The sequence below is a fragment of the Oryctolagus cuniculus genome, chromosome 7 (genome assembly GCF_051225735.1).
Source record: "Oryctolagus cuniculus isolate XC-2025 breed Fujian yellow rabbit chromosome 7, ASM5122573v1, whole genome shotgun sequence".
NCBI classification, from domain to species: domain Eukaryota; kingdom Metazoa; phylum Chordata; class Mammalia; order Lagomorpha; family Leporidae; genus Oryctolagus; species Oryctolagus cuniculus.
The window spans coordinates 97,016,796-97,042,605 of NC_142873.1; the positions used below are offsets into that span (position 1 = coordinate 97,016,796).

The following is a 25,810-nucleotide window of genomic DNA, read 5'->3' on the forward strand; positions in this document are numbered from 1 at the left end:
CACTGCAGGCGGTAGCTTTACCTGCTAAGTCACAATGCTGGCCCCAATTAGTTTTTAATATTTATAGTAGTTAAATATTTGACTCATTCATGTAACTCTTTTTTTTGTGATTATAACTTTCCAGACCATAAACTAGATATTGGCATATGGCTCTTATCGAAATATACTGAAATCTTTGGTCTTCTAGCTTCTATTTCTTTGTGGAAGGACATAGTAAATGAAGTAACAAATGAAACGTAGTATGTTAGTAATAACTGCAAAACAGATAAATAAAGCAGGGTAGAGGACAAGCAAGTGGGTGGATCACAATTTTGAATGGAGTGGCTGAGAAAAGCCTCATCAAGAGGATAATGGTTGAGACACCACATGCTATGCTTTCTGCTTAGTGGGCAACATGTGTAAGTCATTTAATTTTCATGACAACTCTATGAAAATAAGTATTATTATTATCCTTATCATATAGTTGAAGACCAGAAACAAAGACAACTGAGGTACCTTGTTAAGAGCACACAGCAAGTAAGTTGAAGAGCTAGGATTTAAATCCAGGAAGTGAAGTCCAGAGCCTATGCTTTTAGTCTGTGTAACAGAAATCCTTGAGAAGGCTGTCAGAGATAAAAAAAAATGATAGCATATTAGACCTACAGGGAAATTTACTGGTTGTCTGATGCAATGGTTTTCATACTTGAGAGTGTATCAGAATCAACCAAGAGAGCTTGTTAAAACCCAGATTGCTAGACTTCATCCCTGGAGTTTTTATAAAGTAGATCTAGGATGAGCCTTGAGAAGTCTCAGTCTAACAGATTTCCAGGCGATATTGATATCAATGGTTTGGGCAGCACACTTTGGGCATTATTGGTTTGGTCTAGTAGCACATTAGAAACACCTAAGGAACTTTCTTATGCAGGAGATACCGAGAGCCTATGATACGGTCTGCATCATGATGGAATCTGTGACTATAGTTCAGGGAGAGGTAAAAACAAAACTGATCAATTTTACCCTTCATTTTACAGATGAAAACTGAAGTCTTAAGCAATTAGCTCTTCTCTTCTTGTTTTAGCTCCCAGTATTTTGCAAATTATTACTCGCTTGGTTCTTGACTATAAGGTTGGAGGCTCCCAATCTGTACACAGTAAAGTTTCAATAAGTGTCTGTAGTTGAGTGACTGGTGTGTCACAGATGGGGAACTCACTGAAACTTTTTGACCAAATTGGACACAATGAATGCATATTTTAGAGGGCTCATATTAAGAAGACTGATATAGAGAGATTATAGGTGTGAAGATTTTCCTGTTGTGATGATTTTGGAGCCTGCCCACTCCCTAGATAGGGACCAGAAGCCTGAGCATCACCTGGAGGCTTGCTGGAAATGCACTCTCGGGCCCCATCTCAGACCTACTCAATCAGAATCTATGCATGTCCAAGATCCCCAGTAATTCTTTTGCATATATAGGTTTAAGAAGTTCTGCTTTAGGACATTATATGACTAATGGGTAGGTTTATAGAGTAGGTCTAGGGGACCAGAAGAAGCCACACATATGAATGATTGAGCAGGTCAGCTTTTCTCAAGCATACTCCTTGGGACACTAGTTCTCTCATGTCTCAACAGGTGTTCAGTTCCGGTGGTCAAAAAAGTTTTGGCAGCAACATGCTATACAAAATAACTCTATGCATACTTTTTTCCAGCTTAGAATTAAATTAAATTTAAATTTTAATAGAAGTTTGCCAAGTACTAGAATACAAGTTTCTTTATAGTCAGACTTCTTTTATCTTTCAAGAAGCTAAGGTACTTTTCTGAATTTCCAAGAGAAAAATTGTGTTGTGTAGATGCGTCTATATTTATTGCTCATGGAAGTCACTTCGGGGGACATCTTTACCTGTTACTATTCTGTGGAGCACATCTTGGAAAATCTGCAGTAGACCCCTTGTGATTTTCAGGATTCCAGAATTATCAGGACACTTCCTTATACTTTGTAACTTTAACATCTGTTACTTTTCTGTTCAAATACTCAACCTTTCTGTTTCTGGCTCGTGTAACCTCACTTTTGATTCACTTTCAGGGCTGAGTCCTATTTTGGACAGAGTTATTTTATGGGATTGTGGGCTTCTGTCAATGGCTGTTCTGTGAAAAAAATTCAAGAATTAGTTGATTATGGTGCCTGATGAAATGAGGAGGAGCTTCTAGAACATACTAGTGTCACTGTTAAAATTGTACTAAGAATGAAGTCAGGAAGTATGACAGCAGTTATTGGGAAAACAAAGGAGAAATATCCAAGTTTGATTGGCATGTATATGGTACATTTGTCAGAAAAATTATAGTCAAAAATAAGAAGCAGCCAGGTTGTTAGATTTAAAATAGTCCATAATGGTTTTTCTACAATTTATTTATATTGATGTCCTTTAATAAAATTATGGCCTGTTTAAACCCTGACAGGTGGGAAATCCCACCTGAAAAAACTGAAAAAAAAATTTGATTTTAAATCACACTTATTAATAAATTATTAATATTTTGAACAGCATTTTATTTTATCACCAGTCTCTCTGAAGTTTCACATTATTTTTATTATTACACATTATTATTATTTTACTTACTTATTATTATTATTTTACTTATTGTTTACTTATTATTATTATACTTACTACTGTTAGTAATAAGAAGGATGAACATGACTTATTGATGTTCTTACTCTGGGCAGTAAGCTCCATCATTTTCAGTTTTTTTTCTTTTATGTTAATAATAATTAACTAATGAAAAGCATTTTTTATTTGAATTTGTCCCTCCAAATGCTCAAAATGTCTTTATTTCTTACTACATTTCCCTGACATTTAAAAATATCATTTCTTGCAAAATCAAGGTAGCACCATTATTTCTACTTATGACATCCCTGTGATTTTTCTTAGGAACTTTTTCCCTGAGTCACTGAATTTTCTATAGTGGATAAACTTGGATATGTAGACATTTCAAATCTGAACAATACAGTGTTTCTTCACTGTACCCTTAGTTGACTGAATTTCCTATGCTTGCAAGAGAAATTTTGAAGAGAAAGAAATAAAATGTTAGAAATGAAGCAAAATGTATTGAGTTAAATAGTCCTGGATTTTAGAGACTTCTGGAGGGGTTCAGTACAAACCTGACCCACTCTCCTTCATCACTAGAATCCACAGTTCCCAGAACACTATCACCAGAATGATGACCTAGAGATCCTATAATCTGCTGAGTCATCCCACAGAAACTCAATTTTTCTTATTATGCTAGATTTTCTAGGGCAGGAAAATAGACTCATTCATTACTGAATACATAGGGGCTGGAGACCTTTAAGAGGAGTGCTTTTTCTTCTAAGATCCTTGCTCTGTGGTTGTCAGGATAACATTGATGGTAGAAGCCCTTCGGTGGGCAAACTTGAGTCTTTTTTCTTTTTCTTTCTTTCTTTCTTTTTTTTTTTTTTTTTTTTTTTTTTAACAGGCAGAGGACAGTGAGAGAGAGAGAGAGAGAGAGAGAGAGAAAGGTCTTCCTTTTCCGTTGGTTCACCCTCCAATGGCGCCCTGACCGGGACTAGAACCCGGTGTGCTGGAGCCACAGGCTGTCGCTCCCCCTCTTCACGGAGGAACGACACAGGACCCTGCGCTGTTCTTTTGTCTGCTCGGCCCTTCCCGGGTTTGCTGCTAGTTCTTCCTGGGTTGGCTACCGTCCCTTCCACCTCTGTGGAAGGGCGGTTCTCCCTGCCACTTTCCCCACTTCCGCGGGGGAGCGGCACACCGCCGGCTGGCTCTCTCGAGGGCTGCTCAGGTGTTCCTTCAGATAGATGTTCCTGGTGCATGTTGTCTCTCTCCTCCTTTATAGTCCTCTTCCGCCAATCCCAACTCTGCTACCCACACGCCGAGTACGCTGCTCTCCTCCAATCAGGAGCAAGTCCTGCTGTTTATTGGTTGAACTGGAGGCAGCTGTGTAGAAGCTGTTTCCTCCTCTCCCAGCGCCATATTGTGGGAGAGCAGATGCATAGAATAAGTCTTAATTCCAGTAACAGTCTAGTCCGAGTTGCTCCCCACAGCAGGCAGAGGATTAGCCTATTGAGCTGCGGCGCCGGCCAAACTTGAGTCTTTAGTAGATTGAGATACTGATGAGTGATGACTTCTGAACAGGTGGGAGGTCTATGGATACTAAGAGCACACTAACTGCTGACTTTTGACTGGTAACAACTACAAGCCTTAATAGTCAGTAGGGGAAAGGTTAGAGAAGCAGAGCTGTCCCACAGCACAAAGGTAACTTTCTAATGATCTGTGTGTTTTAATGCACCTGTTAATGGCTGCCCCTACTCATGCTAGAAATACATTCAACAAGGATTGGTAATAAGGGTTTAAACGAAGCCTTAGGTTAATAGAGGATCCCATCATCTCAATATTTGTAAACATCTATTCAATAAATTATTTATCAGCTTCTGCAGGTATAAAGTTTAGTGTTGAGTCCTGGGATGCCAGGGCAAAAAATAATAAACATTGTCATTACTATCATACTGCTTACTGACTGGAGAGGGATGCAGATAAGTAAATAAGATAATGGAATTTAGTTATGTGCCATGACAAGAGAGCTAACAATGAACCATGTCGGGATATCAAGGGAGGATTCTTAACTTTTATTTGAGTCAGGTAAGAAGAGGCATCTACATGAAAAAGAAAAGGCAAGAGTAAGGGCAGCAAAGAACATTATCAGAAAAAAAAAAAAAAACAACACAGTGGTCCAGAGGAAAAGATCATAAGGAATGTTTTGTTTGAAGTAGACAGATCTGGGGATAAAAGAGAAGCAGCTAGAAATGAGGATAAAAAAGTAAACAGGGTCCAGATATGTGGGGTGCTCTAAGCATTTGGGCTTTGTTCTGGTTGGTATAGGAAGCCATCAAAAGTCTTTCTAGTAGAGAAATGTCTAAAAGTGCATTTTATGACAAGGACTCTGGTCACATTCTGAAGGGTTAGAGGGGGAAGATAATTCCAGAGTGAGAGGTCAAAGAGAAGACTGCTGCATAGGTTTACATAAGACAAAATGCTAGACTGTATTTGACACCTTCTTAATAGCTGGTGTTTTTGTATTTGGCTCATTAATCCTTAAAATTGTTCATTGTTACTTTTGTAAGCTCCAAGTGTTTGTACTGTTCTTTAACTTGGTATTTCTCATTTTTATATCTCTTCAAGGAATCTTCCTTTATTTCTTTTTTCTTGTCTCTTTATAATTTTGATGCTTATTGCTTCCTGAATGTTCTCCTGAAAATATCTTTTCCGCTTATGACATATATGTATTTTCTTTACTTTTTTTTTTTGACAGGCAGAGTTAGATAGTGAGAGAGAGAGAGAGAGAGACAGAAAGGTCTTCCTTCCGTTGGTTCACTCCCAAATGGCTGCTACGGCTGGGGCGCTGCGCTGATCTGAAGCTAAGAGCCAGGTGCTTCCTCCTGGTCTCCCATGCTGGTGTAGGGCCCAAGCACTTGGGCCATCCTCCACTGCCTTCCTGGGCCACAGCAGAGAGCGGGACTGGAAGAGGAGCAACCGGGACAGAATCTGGTGCCCCAAGCAGGACTAGAACCCCAGGGTGCCGGTGCCGCAGGTGGAGGATTAGCCTAGTGAGCTGTGCAACAGCCCACATACATGTATGTTCTACCTTTTGTCATTGTGATTTCTTTCTCAATCTTGTGTTCAGGTTGTTAATATAGAGAGGGGGTGTAATTAAGATTCTAGTGAATGGATCTTGATCACTTCAGCTGTAGATCGCTGGAGATTTCCTGGAAAGGACTAGTGGAAAAAACTGTTGGTGGTTGTCAGCATATGAAGGTTAAAAAAAAAAGAGTTTAAAGACAAATAGTGTTTCAGAGGGGAGGAGGTTTTGCCATGTAGCAATCAATACAGTGGGATTAGAAAAGACCAGCATGGATGAACCCCAAAGTACAAAATATAATTAAGGGCACAAAAGGCACATAATACAGGTCAAGTTCAAAAGAGAAGTTGAGAAATTACACAGTGAAGCCCAGAGTTTTAAAATGACAGAAAGAGCAAAGGTGGAAAATGACAAAAACATTTCATGTAAGACTAACTAAAAGTGCTGCAGAATTGCATGAGACACAAAAGGTCAGTCAACAGCCCAGAAAGGTGTCTAATGGATAGCAAGGGTAGGCTATCGATTGAGAGAGTCTTATTGACATTGATTAGAAAAAGTAAAATTAAACGAATTCTTTGCCTCAACGCACTCAAAAAAACCCAGTCTTGCTAAAAAGAGAAGTCAATTTAAAATGGAGGAAGGAAAATTGGTCCTTGAAAATGTTACCAATCGATAGGCAGCAAAGAAATTGAAAAATTTAATACTGATATAGGGCCAAGTATGTTTTTTCCAGGATTAGTGCTGTCCAAGGCTGATAATTCATTCTTAGCTTTAGGAATTATCTTTAAAAGTATTATGTTGTTTTTTGTTTATTTTGTTCCAAAGTCACCAAATTGTAGGTCATTTTAATGCTTTCTTGTCTCTCTGTGTGTTGGAATACGATGCATCTGGCCCTACCAGGCAATGCAAAGGAAAATATCAATAAGTTGTGAAGTCCTAACAAGTGACCTTCCCTACCTATTCAAGTTTTCTTTTTTCTGTTGTTCTTTCATTTTATTGTTCCTTCCTTCCCTCCTTGTGTGGAGGAAATGGACAAATGTGCTGGTTGCTGTTTGAAATAGAGCTTCTGTGGGAGGGAAATTCTCAAATCCTCATATTCAAGTTTCCCAGGGAGACATCATTTGTTCTTTCTTAATTGCATGTTAAAGGTAGGATTCAGACTAACACTCAGAGTAGACATGTATGAATTGTATTTATATTCAGATCTAGAATCTAGCATTCAGTCTGAGTCCTGTGTGATCTCTCACAAGTTACTCAGCTTCTCTGTGCCTTAGTTTTCTCATGGACAAAATAGGAAAAATGATAGCACCTCCTTCATTACACTGTTGAGAGTACTCAGTGAGAGAAACTTTGTAAATCAAAGCACCAAGAAGCAGGTATTATGAAAATTAAAGTGAAAATAAAATAAAGAAAATACATGAAAAAAGGATTTGCATATTTGCTTACATGTAAGTATATTAGGATAATTAAGGCTAGCTGATACAACAGATAAGCCCTGCAAGCTCAATGGCTTAATGCAACCTGAATTTATTTAGTGCTCATGTCACAGTCTAATGTGAGCAGGTCATCTTCTATTTGGGAGCCACATGATTGGCTCATCTGGCTCACAGGGTTGCCATGACAAAGGAAAAGAAATGTGGAAGTTGCTGCCCAGGAGTAGCGTATGCTTTTCCACAGAACCAGTTACATAATCCCACCCTAACTATGAGTAGCCTTGGAAAGGTAAGAGAGCACCTGACAGTATCTGATCAACACTGTTTTTGCCACAGTAAGGAAGTTAGCTGCAGATAGATCCATTTTCTATTCCCATTATTCTTGCAGAGAAAAGGACCCCCAAAGAGGGAGCAGGTAAAAAAGGTGACAGCACCTGTGGTGGAGAGGATGACAGCTGAAATTTTTCGCAAGAACTGAGGGGGCCAATGGAAGGAACTCAAAGAGCTGGGCTGAAGCGGTGTGGAGGATGAGGAAGTCTGAACTCTGAAGAGACTGTTGAGGGTTCTTCAAGTCTTTGTTAAACTGTTATACAACCTGTCAGGTTTTCATTTAATTTTCCTGCAATTAATAAACATTATTATTTATTATAGAGAGTGGGAGAGAGAAAGAATATTTCCATCTATTGTACATTCCCCAGATGTCCACAATGGTCAATACTCAGTTGGCGAAAGCTGGGAGCTAGGAACTCAACGTCTCCCACGTGGGTGGTGGTAACCCAACTACTTGAGTCATCACTGGGACCTCCCGGAGTCTGCATTAAGCAAGAAACTAGAATCAGAAGCTGGTGCTGAGCATTGAACGCAGGCACTCCAAAAAGGGACAGAGGTCTCTTAGCTACTAGGCTAAATGCCAACCCTCCACAAACATTTTGAAGCATTAAAAGACTGACATGATGTGCACATTTGTAGCATTACCTTCATTCAACAATTTAATTTTTCCTATTCACTTTGTGCTTTTTTCTGAACACCATGAAAATAAATTGTAGACAATTATTTACCCTAATGCATTATCTAATCTCATTGGCATCATCATATCCAAGAACATAATATATTCATATATGTATGTGTATATACAGACACCATAATATCAACATACATTCAATTCATATTTGAATTTCCTCAATTGTACAAAAATAACATTTATATATATTTTTAAGAACAAAGTTTAAAGTGTTTTTAGGTTGTGTTTGGCTATGTCCGTTCAGTGACTTTCAATCTCAGAATCCTTTTATTTCTTATATCATTTATTTTTTGAAGGCATTGAAGGTTAGTTGCACTGTGGAAAGTTCCACATTCTAGATTTGTCTGGTTTCTTTCTAAAGGTGTGGTTTTTCTAGGTTTTGTATTCATGACATTTCCTAAAAATAAGTAAAAATCTAATGGCTTGAGTAAATTCAAAGTCAGCATTTTTGGAAAGGGTATCACATAGGTGATGTCCTTTTTCATAATATGTTACAACAGACGATAAGTAATGCCAGGTTTTCTGCTAAAATGATGTTAAATTTGATCATTTTGTAAATAATGGTGATCATCATATCTCTTCATTATAAAGATTTGTTTTTCTCTTTGCAATTAGCATTTTGTGAGTATCCCAACAACCTTTCACCTTACGATTTTAGAATCTATTTATGCTTCTTCCTTGAAATAATTATTTCATTAAAAAATTGAAAAAAATAATTATTTTATTGTAAAAATTGAGTTTTCTAATTTATGTAATTTCCTCTATACTAATTAGTTGACAGTCTTCTGTGAATAATAACTTTCCATCATCAACTGAGACTGAATTATATTGCTTCCTAAAGAATCAGGATACATTTTTAATTTTAAAAATAATTGTGTTGGGGTCAGTGCTGTGGCATAGTGGGTAAAGCTGCCTCCTACAGTGCCAGCATCCCATATGGGCACCGGTTCGAGTTCTGGCTATTCCACTTCCTATCCAGCCCTCTGCCATGGCCTACGAAAGCAGTAGAAGATGGCCCAAGTGCTTGGGCCCCTGCACCCGCATTGGAGACCCAGAAGAAGCTCCTGTCTCACAATTTTAAATATAGAGAAAAAATACACATCAATTATAACCTCACTAGCCAGTGATTTAAATTGTCAAATATTTGATGTATTTGGTTCCATTCTTTTTAAAAAACCTACAAAGATGTGTATTTTAAAATTAGATTTACAAATTTTATATTGTATTTTATAGTTAAAGGTATATCATTATTACTTAACTATGTTAGATATTCTTTAAAATATTTTTGCTGACTGAATACCATTCAATAATAACAATGTGGCATACTTTATCTTTCCATTCTTTTTTAATCAGGGGGCCCATTTTCCTCCATTTACACAGGAAAGTCTTGACTCAAGTTTTACTCCCAGAATCATCCTGGTGTGAAAGACAAAGTGTATGGCCACCTTTCCTATAATCATCCAACCTATCATCGATAGTTTGTTGTTTTAAATTTTCTAATCTATTTGCTCTTATATAAATCACTGGGTGCATTCATGAGGGTTAGTTCTTGAAGGTGAAGTGATTGGATCACTCTGTGAATGTCTATTATGAAGGATATGCCTGCATATTATGTTGCTTTATATATATATATATTAAAGATTTGGTATTTGAAAGGCATAGATACAACAAAAGGGGGAGGGAGAGAGAGAGAGAGAGAGAGAGAGAGAGACAGATTTTCCATTCACTGGTTCACTGCCCAGATGGCCCAATGGCCAGAGCAGGGCCAGTCTGAAGTCAGGAGCCAGGAGCCAGGAGCCAGGAGCCAGGAGTCTCTTCTGGGTCTCCCACATGGGTGCAGGGGCCCAAGCACTTGGGCTATCCTCTGCTGCTTTCCCAGTTGCATTAACGGGGAGCTGGATCAGAAGTGGAGTAGCCAGGACACGAACTGGCGCCCATATGGGATGCCAGCACTACAGGCAATGGCTTTACCTGCTGCACCACAATGCTGGCCCCTATATTTCTGTTAAATGAACAACATACCATACTGATAAATTGAACTCAACAAATTTACCTGCTTTTAACCATGAATATTTTATCTCCTTAGAAAGGGATTTCTCAACACTGGCACTATTAATATTTTGGCCCACCTAATTCTAGACTGTGAAGGGCTGTCCTGTGCATTGTAGTGTGATTTAGCAGCATCCTGGCCTCTTCCCCCAGGTGCCAATAGCAACTCCATCTTCAGTTGTAACATAAGCAGGTCTTCAGATATTGCCAGATGTCTGCTGTGTGTCACAATGAGAGCTAATTGAGCTGCTGGTTTAGGAAAATATATAGGAGGAATAAAGCAACATCCTCTGCATTTAGTTTATTTGTCCTAACCTGCGAGTGTTTGGTCTAAGAACTGCTTATCTAATAGACTGGAAACAGTAGAAATTATTTATTTATGGTTATGTGTCCAAAAGTGACTAAGTGGGAATTTGAATCCTGGGTCTGTCTGTCCCCAAAGTCTTATCTGCTTACCTTGCCTCCTGAAGCACCCATGTTAGGACTGCTGTCATAAACTGGCCACTGCTAAATAGGAAGTATTGGGAAAAGACATGTTATTCCAGTGCATTCTTGGCAAGCATTTGGGGTCTGTTTGTTACTGAGGTAGTTGTTACTTCCATTTTACCATCTGTACATGGCGGTGGCTACGCAGAGTCAATGTATAGAAACATGTTCATTTCCACCTGCACTTACTCTGGAGTTAACATAACCACCTGCTAAGGAGTGTGTGTAGGGTTTAAAGGGGGAATCTAAAGAAAGGACCTGATTATCTTTCCTCTCTTTCTGCCTTCAACAGCTGCCTTCCCCCTTTCCCTTATGTTGATGACTCACACTTTGACGAAAGGGAGCAGGAGGCAAACAGGCTCCAGGGCATCCAAACTGAAGAAAGTACAATTTCAGCTAGAGAGTAATTGTTACTTCCTCTTCTTTCCTTCTGTCTCTAAAGCTGTTTGTTCAGAATAAGAAAGTCATCGTTAAGCTCTGGGAGTAGAACCCAGCATATTTTGTATAGTTCCAGGTTGTATGGGGACAGGGTCCAAGCCAAAAGCACAGGACTAGTGAGTGGACAGAAAGCATCATTCACACAGTCTTGTGCCGGGGTTGGTCCACCAGCACGACCAGTCAACGCCCGAGGGATGATCGAGTGGCAGAAGGCATGGGGCAAAGCGTCCTCTCTCCTAATGTGGGAGGAGGTTTGGCTTAGACTCAGCTTCAAATTTTAAACACACTGATCTCAGGAAGCATGGCTGGGCTAAACCCGGTTTTATGTAGCCTTTTCTCATTTCAAATAGTGGACATTGCTGACTGTGAAGGCTCTGGAAAGGAAAGGCCGAGAAGCATTATGTCAGAAAGCACTAGACCAGGAAAGAAAGAAGTGCCCTGAATCTGCACTGCAGGAACCTCTCTCCAATTAATCTGTTGCTTTTTCTAATTCCCATTTGTTTTCATGAATATATCATATCACAAATTCAGAAAATTTACATAGCTTGTTTCTTAAACTGGTGCACTATACACATAGAGTGGGGTAGCAGTGCTGTTATACAGAGTCTGTGCTGAAGTCACTAGCATCCTCCTCTGCTTTAGTCATTTCATCCGAGATAAAAGATACTGCAGACAGTTCTCAAGCTGTAGCCTCCCCAGGTAGTGCCTCCCAGATATGAGCTCTTCATCAGCTTCTTCACCATCAACACTTTCCTGGTCACATCCATGTTTTGGCCCCTCCTCTCTTCCTGCTCCTTGTTTTGGAAATTCTGCAGGAATCTCCTTTTTCTCTAGTGTTCTATTTGTCAGACCCGAACACCAGGAAACTGTGCTGCTGGCTGAATGAAGGCCCTTGAGAGCTTGCATGCTGTGTGCATGTTTCTTTTCTAACTCTTACATGAAAGCCCCCATTCAGGTTGCTGCAGTACTCTCATTAAAGTGTGGTGTGGAGTCCAGGATGTAGGGCCTGGCAAGTACCCTGAAGTGGTACCTGTGCAATCAAGGCACAGCAGTTTGGTAGTATCTTCTGTATTGGAACTTCTACCTTTTTGGTGTATTTCTCTTCCCTGAGTAAGCGAGATAAAAGATTCCAGTGAATTCTTATAGTCTGGGATAGTAAATTGCAGTCATCCAGCCAAATAATCAGCCTGGGACTGGATGGCACTGTCAGACTTGGATCAATTTATTCCCTTCAAAGGTATTTATGTTTTGTAGCCCTCTGTGGTTTCTTTCTTTCTTTTCTTTTCTTTTTTCTTTTTCTTTTTTTTTTTTTTGGACAGGCAGAGTGGACAGTGAGGTGAGAGAGAGAGACAGAGAGAAAGGTCTTCCTTTGCCGTTGGTTCACCCTCTAATGGCCGCCGCAGCCGGTGCACTGCGGCTGGCACACCGCGCTGATCCGATGGCAGGAGCCAGGTGCTTCTCCTGGTCTCCCATGGGGTGCAGGGCCCAAGCACTTGGGCCATCCTCCACTGCCTTCCTGGGCCACAGCAGAGAGCTGGCCTGGAAGAGGGGCAACCGGGACAGAATCCGGTGCCCCGACCGGGACTAGGACCCGGTGTGCCAGCGCCGCAAGGCGGAGGATTAGCCTAGTGAGCCATGGCACCAGCAACCTCTGTGGTTTCTAAGATGTTTTCACATCTTAGTGTTAGTAGTAAAATGCTAACTCTTAGCTGTGGCAAACAGCCTCAAGATGCAAGTCCAGCAGATATTTACCTTACAGAAGAGGAAATGAAACATGAAGATGTGCTTTTTTCAGCTTTGTAGAATTAGAAACAACAGGGCATCCTTGACGCCTGCCTCAGTGCCATCTGCACTCAACCCCAGTGCTGATGTAGTCCCAGACGTTACACTCTCCGCTCCTAGACCTTTTCTTGTTTTCCCTGCATTGTAAACTAGTCCATCTGTGCACAGTTGTTAAAAGAATGATTATGCTTTCTCCAACTTTAATGCAACACTATGTTGTCTAAAATTCAAGTGCTGTCCCCTCCTCTGTTCTTATGTTTTACACTTTCATTTCCTTGTGGCAGGCTGAGTGGAGTTTATGGCTGCACATACATCACATTTTGAGTTCATGATTGTTTCTGTTAATGGGTTGGGTATTATTGTGTTTCAACCCCTGTGACCCTATGTCACGACAGCTGAGTTCGGGGATATATTGCTGAGTCGTAATTTAAAAACCCTTGAACCTTATCCCTGGAAAAGCTCACTTGGGCTTAACAGTGTTATCTTAAATAGGACAGGGGTAGGATTATTCTTTTAGTAAATAATGGATATTTGCAAAATAGTGTATGGTTGGAATTGCACAATCTCTGTGTGTGTGTGTGTCTCCCACTCTTTCTCTCTCTCTTCCTTTCCTCTCCTCTTACCCTTCCCCCGCCACACTCCATTTTCTGACAGTGTGTTAAGACATACTCTGTGGTGGAGGAAATAATTTGCTTAGCTATTGTGGTGCTGTTTTAACTCATGTTTCTGAATTCAACTTCACTTATGAGTCTTGCAGAGCCAAATTATTTTCTCTCCTAAACAAATTTTTCGCAGCTTATCATTACCAGCTGAAATTCTCAAAAATTTTGTTTCCTTCCTTTCCTTCTTCCTTCCTTTTTTTTAAATTTATTTGTTTATTTGAAAGGCAGAGTTACAGGGAGGCAGAAGCAGAGAGAGAGAGAGAAAGAGGGGTCTTCCATCTGTTGGTTCACTCCCCAAATGGCCACAACAGCTGGGGCTGGGCTGATCTGAAGCCAGGAGTCAGGAGTTTCCCATGGGTCTCCCATGCAGGTGCCAGGGCTTAAGGACTCAGGCCATACTCTACTGTTTTCTCAGGCTATAGCAGAGAGCTGAATCAGAAGTGGAGCAGCCAGGACTCGAATCAGTGCCCATATGGGATGCTAGCACTGCAGGCAGTTCCTCCATCTGCCATGCCTCAGTGCCGGTCTCCCCTCCTTCTTCTTACCACCTCTTTGTATAATAATTTTTTCATCTGGTCCTGTCCATCCTTCTATGTGTCTATCTGTCTACCTTTCTATCTATCCACCTTTTCCTCAGTAATAGGGAGGCTCATATTTAGCATATGTGATAGTCAAAGTAGAACAATTCAAATTTTGAAGTTTAACAGTCTTAAATTAATGTGTACGTGAGTTTGGGACTGGTCTGTTTACTCCAATTTTGAGAATGTTTCATTGTAATGATATTATTATCTTTGAAATGTAATCATTTAACCTATTGCTTTTATTTTATGTGACCACTTTGTGATGTAAAAAATTAAGAAGGGCTTTACTTGAGAGATTGAAATGTAGGGCATTTCAGATGATAAAATGACTTTCTGTCTCCACTCTGGTATGTTTCAGAAATTGACCTTTATGATTTCAGTGACTGTGCCATTTCAGTGTCCCTACCCCATAACTTCCCCATGATGGAGTGAGTCCTACTGGCATGATGAACTCAATCATTGATCACTGATTTCCTCATCAGTTGTCTCAAGATTACTATAAATAAAACTGATAGTTGGCTGGGAGTTTTCTCTCAGCAATCCAGAGATGTCTTAACTTCCTGAGAGACAACTCTTCCTACATATGTCCATTTTTCAAAAGGCATCAGGCATTAAGAAGATTTAGAGCTGATTGGTTGCAGAGTTGTCATTAAATGCAGATGTATGTGTGTGTGTGTGAGACATTTAATATATATATATGACATAATTGGAATCATATAACAGCCAAAGTTTCACATTTTTCTTATTTAAAGATTTATTTATCTGAGAGGTAGAGTTACAGACAGAGGGAGAGACAGAGAGAAAGGTCTTCCATCTGCTGGTTCGCTCCACAGATGGCTGCAATGGCTTGAGCTGGGCTGATCTGAAGCCAGGAGACAAGAGCTTCCTCTGGGTCTCCCATATGGGTGCAGGTGCCCAAGCACTTGGGCCATCCTCTGTTGCTTTCCCAGGCTATAGCAGAGAGCTGCATCAGAAGGGGATCTGATAGGATAAGAACCAGCACCCATTTGAGATGCTGGCACTACAGGCGGATGCTTAGCCCACTACACCACAGTGCTGGCCACTTAATATCTTTATTTATTTTCATAAATTGTGTCATGAATATTTTCAAATTTATTTTTTCCTTGAGAATGCTATCTTTAATGACTTCATAATTTTTTGCTGGATGGAGGTATCACATTTATCTGAAATGGAAATTTCCTGTAATTTAAAATGCTCCTAAGTGACATCCATCCTGAGGTTTAAAGTGACAAAAAGCTTACATGTGAGAGCATATGAATTTATTGCCAACACCTGTCAATTCCTTTTGAAATATGTAGCTTCAAAATCCTTCTAGAAACAGTTATCTAAATTTTATGGCTCCTGAAGAGAAAGTACTCCTTGTTCTAATAATTATTCTAGCTGCCATTGCTTAAGATACCTGGCTAATCTCAGAGAAAGGGATGACAAAAATGATCTTGAGCTTTCACAAGTGTCGCGTCCCTCGACCAGCAAGGAAGACGCAACCCGAACTCTTCTTCAAGCAGTTTATTCAGGAACCTTGAACAAGCTTCTTCTTCCGCCTCCTTCCCTCTCCCATCCCCCTTATAGCCATCAGCACACCAATCAAAAGCAGCCAAGTGGCAAGGATTGATAGGTACAGCAATGCGGAAGCCAGAAGGGAGCTCAGCCATCTCCTTATTAGGAGTTGTTTGTTTCTCGCCAGTCCTTCCAGGAGAAAGGAGCCGGCGCCATCTTTAGGGCGCGGTGCAATGGCTCCCCACACACAAGTACCCTAGGACTCCAAAATGAGGGCCCTTTCTGAACTTTGTGTGACATTTGAATCAATTGTCAGAAAATTAGGGCAGGAAAAGATATTTTTGAAAATCAGCTTTTTGAAGAGATATTGACTCCACAAGAGTTGAAGTAATTCTTTCTTTGACTTTATTTATGTGTTTATTTCCTTTTTATTTTTCCTTTCAAAAAAATTTTTTTTGGTTTATCTCCATTTGGTCTACTTCTCTGTGTTCGTACCGTGTTTTATATTACTCTCCTCTGTTTATCTGAGATCATTTCTTTTGTGTTCAGGTGAGACCTTAAAATCTGTTGTCTCCTTAGGGTCAAGGTCATCGGAATATAAATTTTCTTTTCTTGGATTTGAGATTTTTTTCCTACCCTTTGTGAGTTGTCATTTCCCCCATTTTGTGTTTTTGGTTTGTTTGTTCGATCTTCACTCCTTTTTTGGTGATAAAGTCATTAAAAATTTTTTGTGTGTGTTTAGTGTGTGTGTGTGTTTAGTGTGCATGTGTGTGCGTGTGCATGCGTGTGTGTGTGTGTGTGTGAGAGAGAGAGAGAGAGACAGAGAGACAGAGAGAGAGAATGAGAATTTCTCATCCACTGGTTTATTCCCCAAACTACTGCAACAATAATAGCTGGTCTAGGCTGAAACCAGCAACCTGGAAGTCGAGCTGCATCTCCCACGTGGGTGACGGGGCTCAAGTACTAGAACGATAATCTGCTGCCTTCCAGGAGGCACATTATCAGAAAGCTTGATTGGCAATGCAGTAAATGGGACATGAGCCAGGCTCTCTGATATGGGATGCACAGGTGATGACTTAAATTGCTGCACCCAATGCCTACCCTGGGTTATATGGTGTTTTTCATTCTTGAGTATGGCTGCCCTTTTCATTCTGTTGTGCTTTGGTGTTTTCCTTCCACCCCCTTTCTGTCTCTCTGCATTAAACATACATTTTACCTTCCTTTGCTTGTTTGTGGTCCTGAATTTCTGCAGTAGCTTCTCACACGTCACATGTAAACTCACAGAGAACAGAAAAAATGGAAAGGATTGAAATTGGTAGGAGCTAGTTGTAAGGAAAAGCCAGCTGCTGTCAATGATGGGACAACAGCTCCAAATGTAGATTCAGATATTAAAAAAAAGGAAGAAGAAAACTTCCCTAACATGTTGTTCCTACTAAGAAGTTCCCTGGCATAAGTCCAGAGATTCAACGTTGTTTTGAAAGAAGACCTCTAAAAATAGTCTGATTCTTCAATTTTGTTTATTTTAGAGCCACATCCGATTCTTCTCATGAACAAAATTGATGATTGTGGGCATTTGTGATTGGGAGATATTCTAGGAGGCAGCTGTTAGGGAGCCACTTTGAAAGACATTTAGAAATTTTCACACAAATGATGTGCTTTCATACTCTGTCTGCCAAAAGTGGTTACTCAAGAGCTCCTATTTCAGCTTGCAAAAAGACAGGGTCACAGAGCCAATCTGACAAAACTTAATTGTGGGGCATGTGCTATGCTGTGTTTTGGGAATTTATAGGTGGGTGAGCATATGTAGTATCTGCCCTGGTCATGGTCTCACTACATCAATTCGTTCCTTTTGTATTCAACATGAAGAAAGTCTTGACCTTCAAGTAATTCACAGCCTATTTGTTGCTTATTGTCCATGAGAACTCAAGCTTTAGTTAAGGGATTTGGGAGCTCCCATTTTACACATAGAAAGAATGACATTTTTGCAAGGGTAGATTATTTCAGACTGTCGAGGAACAACTTACTACTTTATTCCTTTTAGTATTATTTTTTGTTCTACTTAATACCATTGGTTGAACTCTTTAATTAACACACAATCATTCTTAGGTGTATAAATTTAACTGAAAAGTGATCCCTGTTAAATATTAGAGTGGGAATAAGAGAGGGAAGAGATGTACAGTTTGGCACATGCTCAATTGGACTTACCCCTAATGGTAAAGTTAGAAACGTGCGAGGGGATTCCAATTTAATCCCATCAAGGTGGCATGTACCAATGCCATCTGACTAGTCAAAGTGATCAGTTTCAGTTCATAATGGATCATAATGATAGAATTAAGTGTCAAAGGGGTCACATAAACAAGACTAGTGTCTGCTAATACTAACTGATAGAATTAAAAAGGAGAAAACAATCCAACGTGGGAAGCGGGATACACAGCAGACTCAGAATGGCAGATGCCCTAAACAGCACTCTGGTCTCAGAATCAGCCTCTGAGGCATTTGGATCTTGCTAAAAAGCCATGAGAGTATTTTAGGCATGGAAAACCAAGACACTGTGGCCAAAAAAAAAAAAAAAATGACCTAAATGAAAGATCTCTGCGAGTGAGTTCCCAGTGGAAAGAACGGGCCATCAAAGAAGGAGGTACCTTTCTCTGAAGGGAGGAGAGAACTTCTACTTTGACTATGACCTTGTCTAAATAAGATCCACTTTGACTATGACCTTGTCTAAATAATGTTCCCTATTACTGTGACCTTATGTATTTTGTCTCTCCCATTAGGTCTTAAGCTTCATGAAGGTAGAAATGTTTATGTCTTGCTCATATACCCTAATGCCAACATACTGTGTGTGGTACCAAATTGTCATGGAATGGTTGCTGTATAAAAGTTTCAGCTGTTAAAATGTTTATCTAATTAACCTGAATTATTAACCAACAATGGGATTTAGGAGTGCTCAAAAAGTTAACAAATTAATCTGTGAAAATAAAGATTCATTCTATTTGAACTTGGATTAATTATGTTTGGTCTAAACCAAGATGCTGATTACCATCATTGGACCCCTAGGTTCAAAGTAGATTTGATCCTTTTAATATTACATGAAAAAAGATTTCTGGTTTTAGTACTATTTATTGAACTGTAGACAGTCATCTTTAATATTGAAAATTTTCTGAATTAAAAATAAATTATAGGTCAATTCTTATTAATCATTTTTAAAATAATTTCTTGATGTAATTACATTTTTACAGAGAAATTTGTATCTAGGGGCTTTTGTTACTTGTGCTGTGCTTATTTACATTAGAACATTTTCAAATTTCTTGAGAACAAGCCAAATCACATCAGCAATATTTTTCAGTGAATTTTGCCCAAGATGCAGGGACTTAACCATCCATGTCACAGCTCAGCATGTAACTCTGTGGCCTTATGCCAATCAGCATGCCCCTCCGGAATTTAATGTCCTAGTCATGTGACTGGGATTATAACATGTGCTTCTGTCCTGCCTTATTTGAACGATAATAGAATTGATCAATAGACTGGGTTGAGCTTATGGCTGACAAAGAAGTACATCACTTGTTTTTCTAAAGGGTACATTAACTCTTTGACATTAGTGGCTATTTAGTGCATGGAAAGATAATTTACTAAATGACCCCTGGCTAGCCTCAAAGATGTAACCCATTTCCCAAAATAGAAATTATTCACTTTGGCCTGGAAGGAGCAGGCACTCAATCTTGTATATCACTCTACAAGGTTGTATTTTATAAATGTGATATTAATTATATCACTTTGTTAATGCCTTATAAAGATAATGCTGGTGAGATTGTACTGTATCTACTGAAACTATATTAAAATTGATTTTATAGGTAATATTTGTTCTGATGAGAAATACTCTTAGGTGGTTATTTATATTATGTATTTCTAATTTTTTGGACCAAGTTTTTAGGCAAATTATGAAAATTCTGTGTGCTTTTATCATAGCTATGTTTGCTCAATCTATTGTCCCACATAGCCCTATTGTGTTTAAAAGTCAACTTATATAACTAGCATATTAAAATCTGTAAAACATATGCTTGTTGTAAAAAATAATGTTCATGTACTTGAAAAGTTTAAAAAGTACTGTCCAATTACAAATCTGACTATATTTAGAATGCAAGTCTGTATTTGAATTCCCATTTCTGACTGTAACAAGATCTAAGATAACATTTTGCATGTTTCCTAATATTGATATGCTTTTGCTTCATTATTTAATTTTTCTGGGTGCTCAGAGTTGGGTTCAGAGACCAGGTATCCTTATTAGTCTTTCTGACTTGTCAAAGGTGCTTTTATAAGGGCAAATAAAAAAAACTTATCAGATGCACAGATTTTTAGCTAATAGACTTCTGTGAGATCCCTAGCTATTTAAAGTGTCCTGTAATTATGTTTGAAGACAATATATGTGAATTTGTTGAGCTTAGACTGGTAATATATAGCAAATGTTTAGTAAATTTAAGTTTGTATTTCCTTTTTGCCTTAAAATATGGTATGTCAGAATGCGGTAGTCATACCCCTATCTGGCCAAATGGCCTGATGTCTATGCTCTGAATAACCTCCTATCTCTTCCTTTCTATCGTTTTCTAAGTTTTCTACTAATAGCTGCTGTGCATTCAGTCCTGGTTTGTTTTCAAGGAGATCCGTATTTTTACCTCTGAAATCCAGTAGCAAAGTTAGCCTATTGAGTTTTGGAAATATATATATTTTTTAGAACATCCTTTCTACTTGGTGGGACTCTGTAAAAAGGTCACCTACTCCAGCAAATTCTCCATGGCCCTGTGGTTTGAGTTGGATGTCCCTCATCTCTGATTTCATAGCAATTCAGAAGAATTCCTATGAGTATTTAAAATACTACATTTAGTCCCCTAATCTGCTTCATCCACTAGACTGTAGGTTACAGGGAAGGAGGCTCTCAGGCTTGTATTTCATCTCTGTAACCAGGTCGTAGCCCATAATCATCCTTTATTAAATATTTACTGTTTCAATAAATAATATTTTATGTAATTCCTGTGATAGTCTCTTAAATTTATTGTTCATTGTGCTTTGGAGTATAGACATCTCAGGTCATAACTCTTATTCATGCTTTTGCTTTACCAATGCTTCTCATGTAAATTGTTGGGCCTTTCTTTCTTTGCAAGCCTTCTTTTAGTATCATTAATGTCTTGCAAGGTAACCATTCTATTTTCATAATTAAAACTGAACATTTTTGGCTTACTACTTTTGTTTTCCATTTAAAGATTTCCTGAAATTACTGTAAGTAAAAATACTTCTAGAAATTTCTTTCTTTTAAAAAAGATCTATTTTATTTATTTGAAATATAGAATTACAGGGAGAGACACAGAGAGAAAGAGATCTTTCATCTACTGGTTCACACTCCAAATGCCCGCAGCAGCCTGGTTGAAGCCAAGAGCACAAAACCCAATTAAGATCTCACAAATGGGTGTCGCTCCCTTGCCCGCAAAGGAACGACACTGCTTCCAGCTGATCGGTCTTCAGTAGACTTTTATTTAAACAGGATAGAAAAAGAAACCCTTGAGTAAGCGGAGCTCCGAAAGAAAGGGGAAGCTCCCATACCATATCACAAACAGCTTATATAGTATAACATTGCAGAAGCATGTAATGCAAGCTTAGTCCACGCTACAGTCCATGTGGCGGTGCTCCAATTGGGTGCCTAATCACGCACAGTCCATGCGCTCCTTGTCCAACCATAAAGGTGATCACGCGCCTTCATCCAATCAAGCTCCTGGTCATGTAGCAGGCTACTCGGGTGCTAACAACAAGCTTCCACCTGGTGTTTTCTCAGCCTTGGTCAGTGGAAAAAGAAGCACGGGATGCCCCAAGGCCATAGTTGTTTTGACTCTAGCCTGGGGTTATGAAACGGTCCTGATATCACAGCTCAACAGAAACCATAAACATCCACACAGCAGTAACTATTGCCGATGGTCAGCAAGCTAAGCCTTAGCATGTGGGCCCATGGCCGGCTCATGGGTCCCCACATATGGGTAGCAGGATCCAACTACCTGAGCCATCATTGCTGCCTCCTAAGTGTTGCATTATCAGGAAAATAGAATAAAGAGCCAGAACTGAGAGTCAAACCCAGGCATTCCAATGTGGGACATGAGCATCCTGACCAGTATTTTAACTGGTCCATCCTTGTGCAATTATTTTTAATGTTCTTATTGGCATATAATACACATTGGCAATAGTATATATGCTATAAGAGTGTATAGCTTGATGAATTATTACAAAATGAACACATCAAAGTAATCAGCACCAACATCAAGAAATAAATATTATCAGTCTCCCTGGAATTCCTTAATGCCTAATCACTACCACTTCCCCTAAAAATAATTATTATTTTAACTTCTAACAGAAATGATTATTTTTATATATTTTGGCCCAAAATTAAAACAAAAAAAGTGAGAATTTCCTATTTGTGGAATAAATAAAACCTTGGGGAAATGGAAATTCTATATGCTAGTTATATTTATTTGAAGAGAATTTAATTATATATAAGCATATATCAAATCACTTTACCAATTTAGAATTATAGAGTACTTATATAGCCTGAATGTATTATAATTGTTGCAGGAATGAATCTTTAGAAGTGGAAAAATGAAAAATATTAAAACAAAAATTTCACCCTATGTATAAAAAAGATACTGGGAAATAAAAGTTCTTCTTTTACACATGGACCATTCTGAATATATCATTTCAGAGTTTACAAGGGATAATGCAATTTTAAAAAAGGATTTATTTATTTGAAAGTCAGAGTTACAGAGAGGGTAAGATGGTGAGAGAGAGAGAGAGAGAGAGTGAGAGCGAGAAGAGAGCAAACTTCCATCTGCTAATTCACTCTCCAGATAGCTGCAATAGCCAAGGCTGCGCAAGACTGAAGTCAGGAGCTTTTTCCAGGTCTCCCATGAGGATTCAGGGGCCCAAGCACTTGGGCCATCATCCGCTGATTTTCCAGGCACATTAACAGGATGCTAGATAGGAAGTGGAGCAGCCAGACTCAAACCAGTGCCCACATGGGATGCCAGCATCCCAGGCAGCAGCTTTACCTGCTACACCACAGTGCTGGCCCTGATAATGCAATTTTTGAAGAGAATGTGTATCAAATACTTATCTATTTACTCCTCAAATATAAATTTTGTTAAGATGAATTAACTTTCTTGAGGAACAATTAGTTGACATTACTTGGGAGATGTTGAGAATGATTTGAGATAATGTAAACAGGATATCCCTGTTGAGGGATATCCATGTGTTTTTCTAAGCATTCCCATCACTATGATTATTGTTTTGTTTTGTTTACCATTCATTTATTTATTTGAAAGTCAGAGAGTTGGGAGGAGGTGGTCAGAGACATAGAAAGATCTTCTTTCAGTATACTCCCTAAATGCCTGTGACAGCTGGGACTGGGCCAGGTCAAAGCCTGGTAGCCCAGAACTCAGTCCAGATCTCCCACATGGGTAGCAGGGACTTGAGCCTTCACCTGCTGCTTCCTAGGTTGTGCATTTGCAGGAAGGTGGAATCAAGTGGAGCCAGGACTCAAATCCAGGCCCTCTGACATGCATTACAGGCATCCCAAGTGGCATCCAGTCCCCCATCCTATAAGTGTTGCTGTGAATACAACATAGTGACAATATATTTTGTTCATCGGACATTTCTAACTGTAATATAGTATTTTTATCATCTAATTCTCAGGATAATTCTGTTTCATAGGCAAGACAAGTGTGAACTTCTCTAAGAAAATTAAGGCTCAGGAGAGATTGAGTGATTTGAGGATTCACAGAACAAATTGTTGACCAATCTAAGACTGGAGCCAGCCCTCCTACCCATCACCCCATTCCCCCGCTATTCTACTAGTGGTAGGCTTATTATGTTACAGTGCTTGGAACTGTTTAAAAAAATATGCTAGAGCCCCAATTTAAGCCACTTTTGAAATAGGAATTCTAAGTGAATTTAGAGGCCCCAAAGTATTCAAATTTTTATTTTAAGAAGTAAAGATCTTAGAATTTACCCCTATCCTCTTCATGCATGAATATTAGCTGAAAGTCCACAGTGTCATTGGTACTCTAAATTACTGATTTCATATGAGTGCAGGCTTTCCACAAGGTGATTTTAAAGTAAAATGCTGCTGGCTAAAATCATGCTGTCAGATATACAGGTGCACATATTTTTCTGCCCTCACATGAGTGTTGTTTAGTTTTATTCAACCAAATTTCTGCATTCTTCTGCAGGCAAGCAAACCATAGCAGGCTCAGAGTTGTCACTGATTTTGAGGGAAAAATCTCTATACAGAGGAGCTCTGTGTGTGAGTTCTGCTATAGAATTTGGCCCATTGATTTGGTCCATCAAAATCGCTGCCTTTCATCTGTTGCTTTTGTTAAGAAAAGCTATTATTGGCTCTTCCCTGAGTACCATGCACTGAGTTTCACCCTTGCATTTAGGGCTGGAGTCTATCTTATATATTGTTTCATCACAAAGAACTTCAGTAATTTTATTCTGATTGAATCCGAATGATCAACTTTGTATGTGCAACTTGAGTTTGTAAGATGCATTTTTCGCACGTTTGCCTAGAGAGAAAGCAGGGTTTCTAGTAGAATGACGGAAGTTAATTATTTTTTTGTATAATGCTGTTGTATTAAGCATTTGGCTTTGGCATTATTCATTGGCATCTGTCATTTCTCTGTGCCTGAGGCTTTTGATTCAGATAACAATTCTTCAGAGAAGCACAATTATTCAACAAGAAGCCTCTTTGTAAAAACCTGGAGTGTAAACCATTTTAGATGTCTGTTGGGGTGAGGTGGCAGCTCACTGGTGACTAAAAAACCCTCTGTAATCTCTCCATGGCCTATGAAATTCATGATTGTAAGGTTTCATTGCTAGTATTACTTGATCATGTTTCCTTCAATATAATGAGAAAATGGATGTGAAAGTTCTTTGAGCCTTATAGAACGCATAGCAAACATTAAAGTATTGCTACCATTATCTGTGTTGTTACCAGAATGCTCCCCCTAATAATATGAGATTAACTTGAAAAGGGAGCAAGATCTGCTATCTTTAGTTTTGTGCAAGCTGGGGTAATGTAGTAACAAAATTACAGCTGACAAAGAAATATCTTCTCCATTATCTGTTTTCTCACTGCCTTTTTTAGGCTTTCAGCACTTTCCAAGAGGATGTGGTTGATTAGGGGCACAGGAATCAGGCGATAAGAGGGAAATAGAATGCCTTGAAGACAGTCACCTAGAGATGCTGGACTCTCTGCCTATCCTCACCCTATGTTTATCTCCCTGTATTATTATATGTGTGTGTGTGTGTGTATATATATATATATATATATATATTTTTTTTTTTTTGGCAGGCAGAGTTAGACAGTGAGAGAGAGAGAGAAAGAAAGAAAGAAAGGCCTTCCTTTCCATTGGTTCACCCCCCAAATGGCCTCTACAGCCGGCATGCTGCGCCGAGCCGAAGCCAGGAGCCAGGTGCTTCCTCCTGGTCTCCCATGCGGGTGCAGGGCCCAAGCACCTGGGCCATCCTCCACTGCCTTCCCGGGCCACAGCAGAGAGCTGGACAGGAAGAGGGGCAACCGGGACAGAATCCGGTGCCCCGACCGGGACTAGAACCCGGTGTGCCGGCGCCGCAGGCAGAGGATTAGCCTAGTAAGCCACGGCGCCAGCCCCTGTATTATATTTTTAAAATGTTCATTGGAGTCAGTGAATAAATATCTTTACTCAATATTCTCTTCATAAAAGTTACCTTATCTACAAATGCAAACTACTAGATTTCTAAGATTCATTTAATACTCTAAAAGTCAGATAGGATGAGAAAAGAGAATCAACTGAACTTTACTAAGTGCCCAACTTTGCCCTAAGCATAGTATGTTGTAATATTGTCATGACAGCCCTACAAAGTAGGACAGGTTTTCCTCAATTTATACCTGAGAACAAGGTGGCCTCAGGTTAACAAATTGATTTGTTTAAGGCTATGTAACTTCAAAATAGTAGAGCAGGTATTCAAGATAGATTTCTCAGAAGCTCCTGCTCATGCTTTGAACATTGAACCCATCATACTGACTTTGAAATGAAATACTTATTGATTTGATATTTTCAGAGTTCTTTCACCAATGTGATATTCTCTAACTTTACCAAGAATTTATTGATTAGAAATAATGTGCTTCAT

At 39.2% G+C, this 25,810-nt stretch overlaps 1 protein-coding gene and 1 long non-coding RNA gene across 4 annotated transcripts in view; both read left to right on the forward strand.

Annotated features, from left to right (window-relative positions):
* The window catches only part of SLC44A5 (solute carrier family 44 member 5), a 437,182-nt gene that overhangs the window by 99,902 nt on the left and 311,470 nt on the right, over positions 1-25,810 (forward strand). The window lies entirely within an intron of this gene.
* LOC149125660 (uncharacterized) overlaps positions 1-25,810 on the forward strand; it is an 82,888-nt gene that overhangs the window by 11,687 nt on the left and 45,391 nt on the right. For 2 of the 3 annotated variants that reach the window (XR_016237271.1, XR_016237272.1), the window contains exon 3: positions 7,459-7,930. The exons of the other annotated variant lie outside the window; for it this stretch is intronic. This is a non-coding gene — a long non-coding RNA (uncharacterized LOC149125660). Of the gene's footprint in view, positions 1-7,458; positions 7,931-25,810 lie in introns of those variants that run through there. 3 annotated transcript variants of the gene reach the window in all.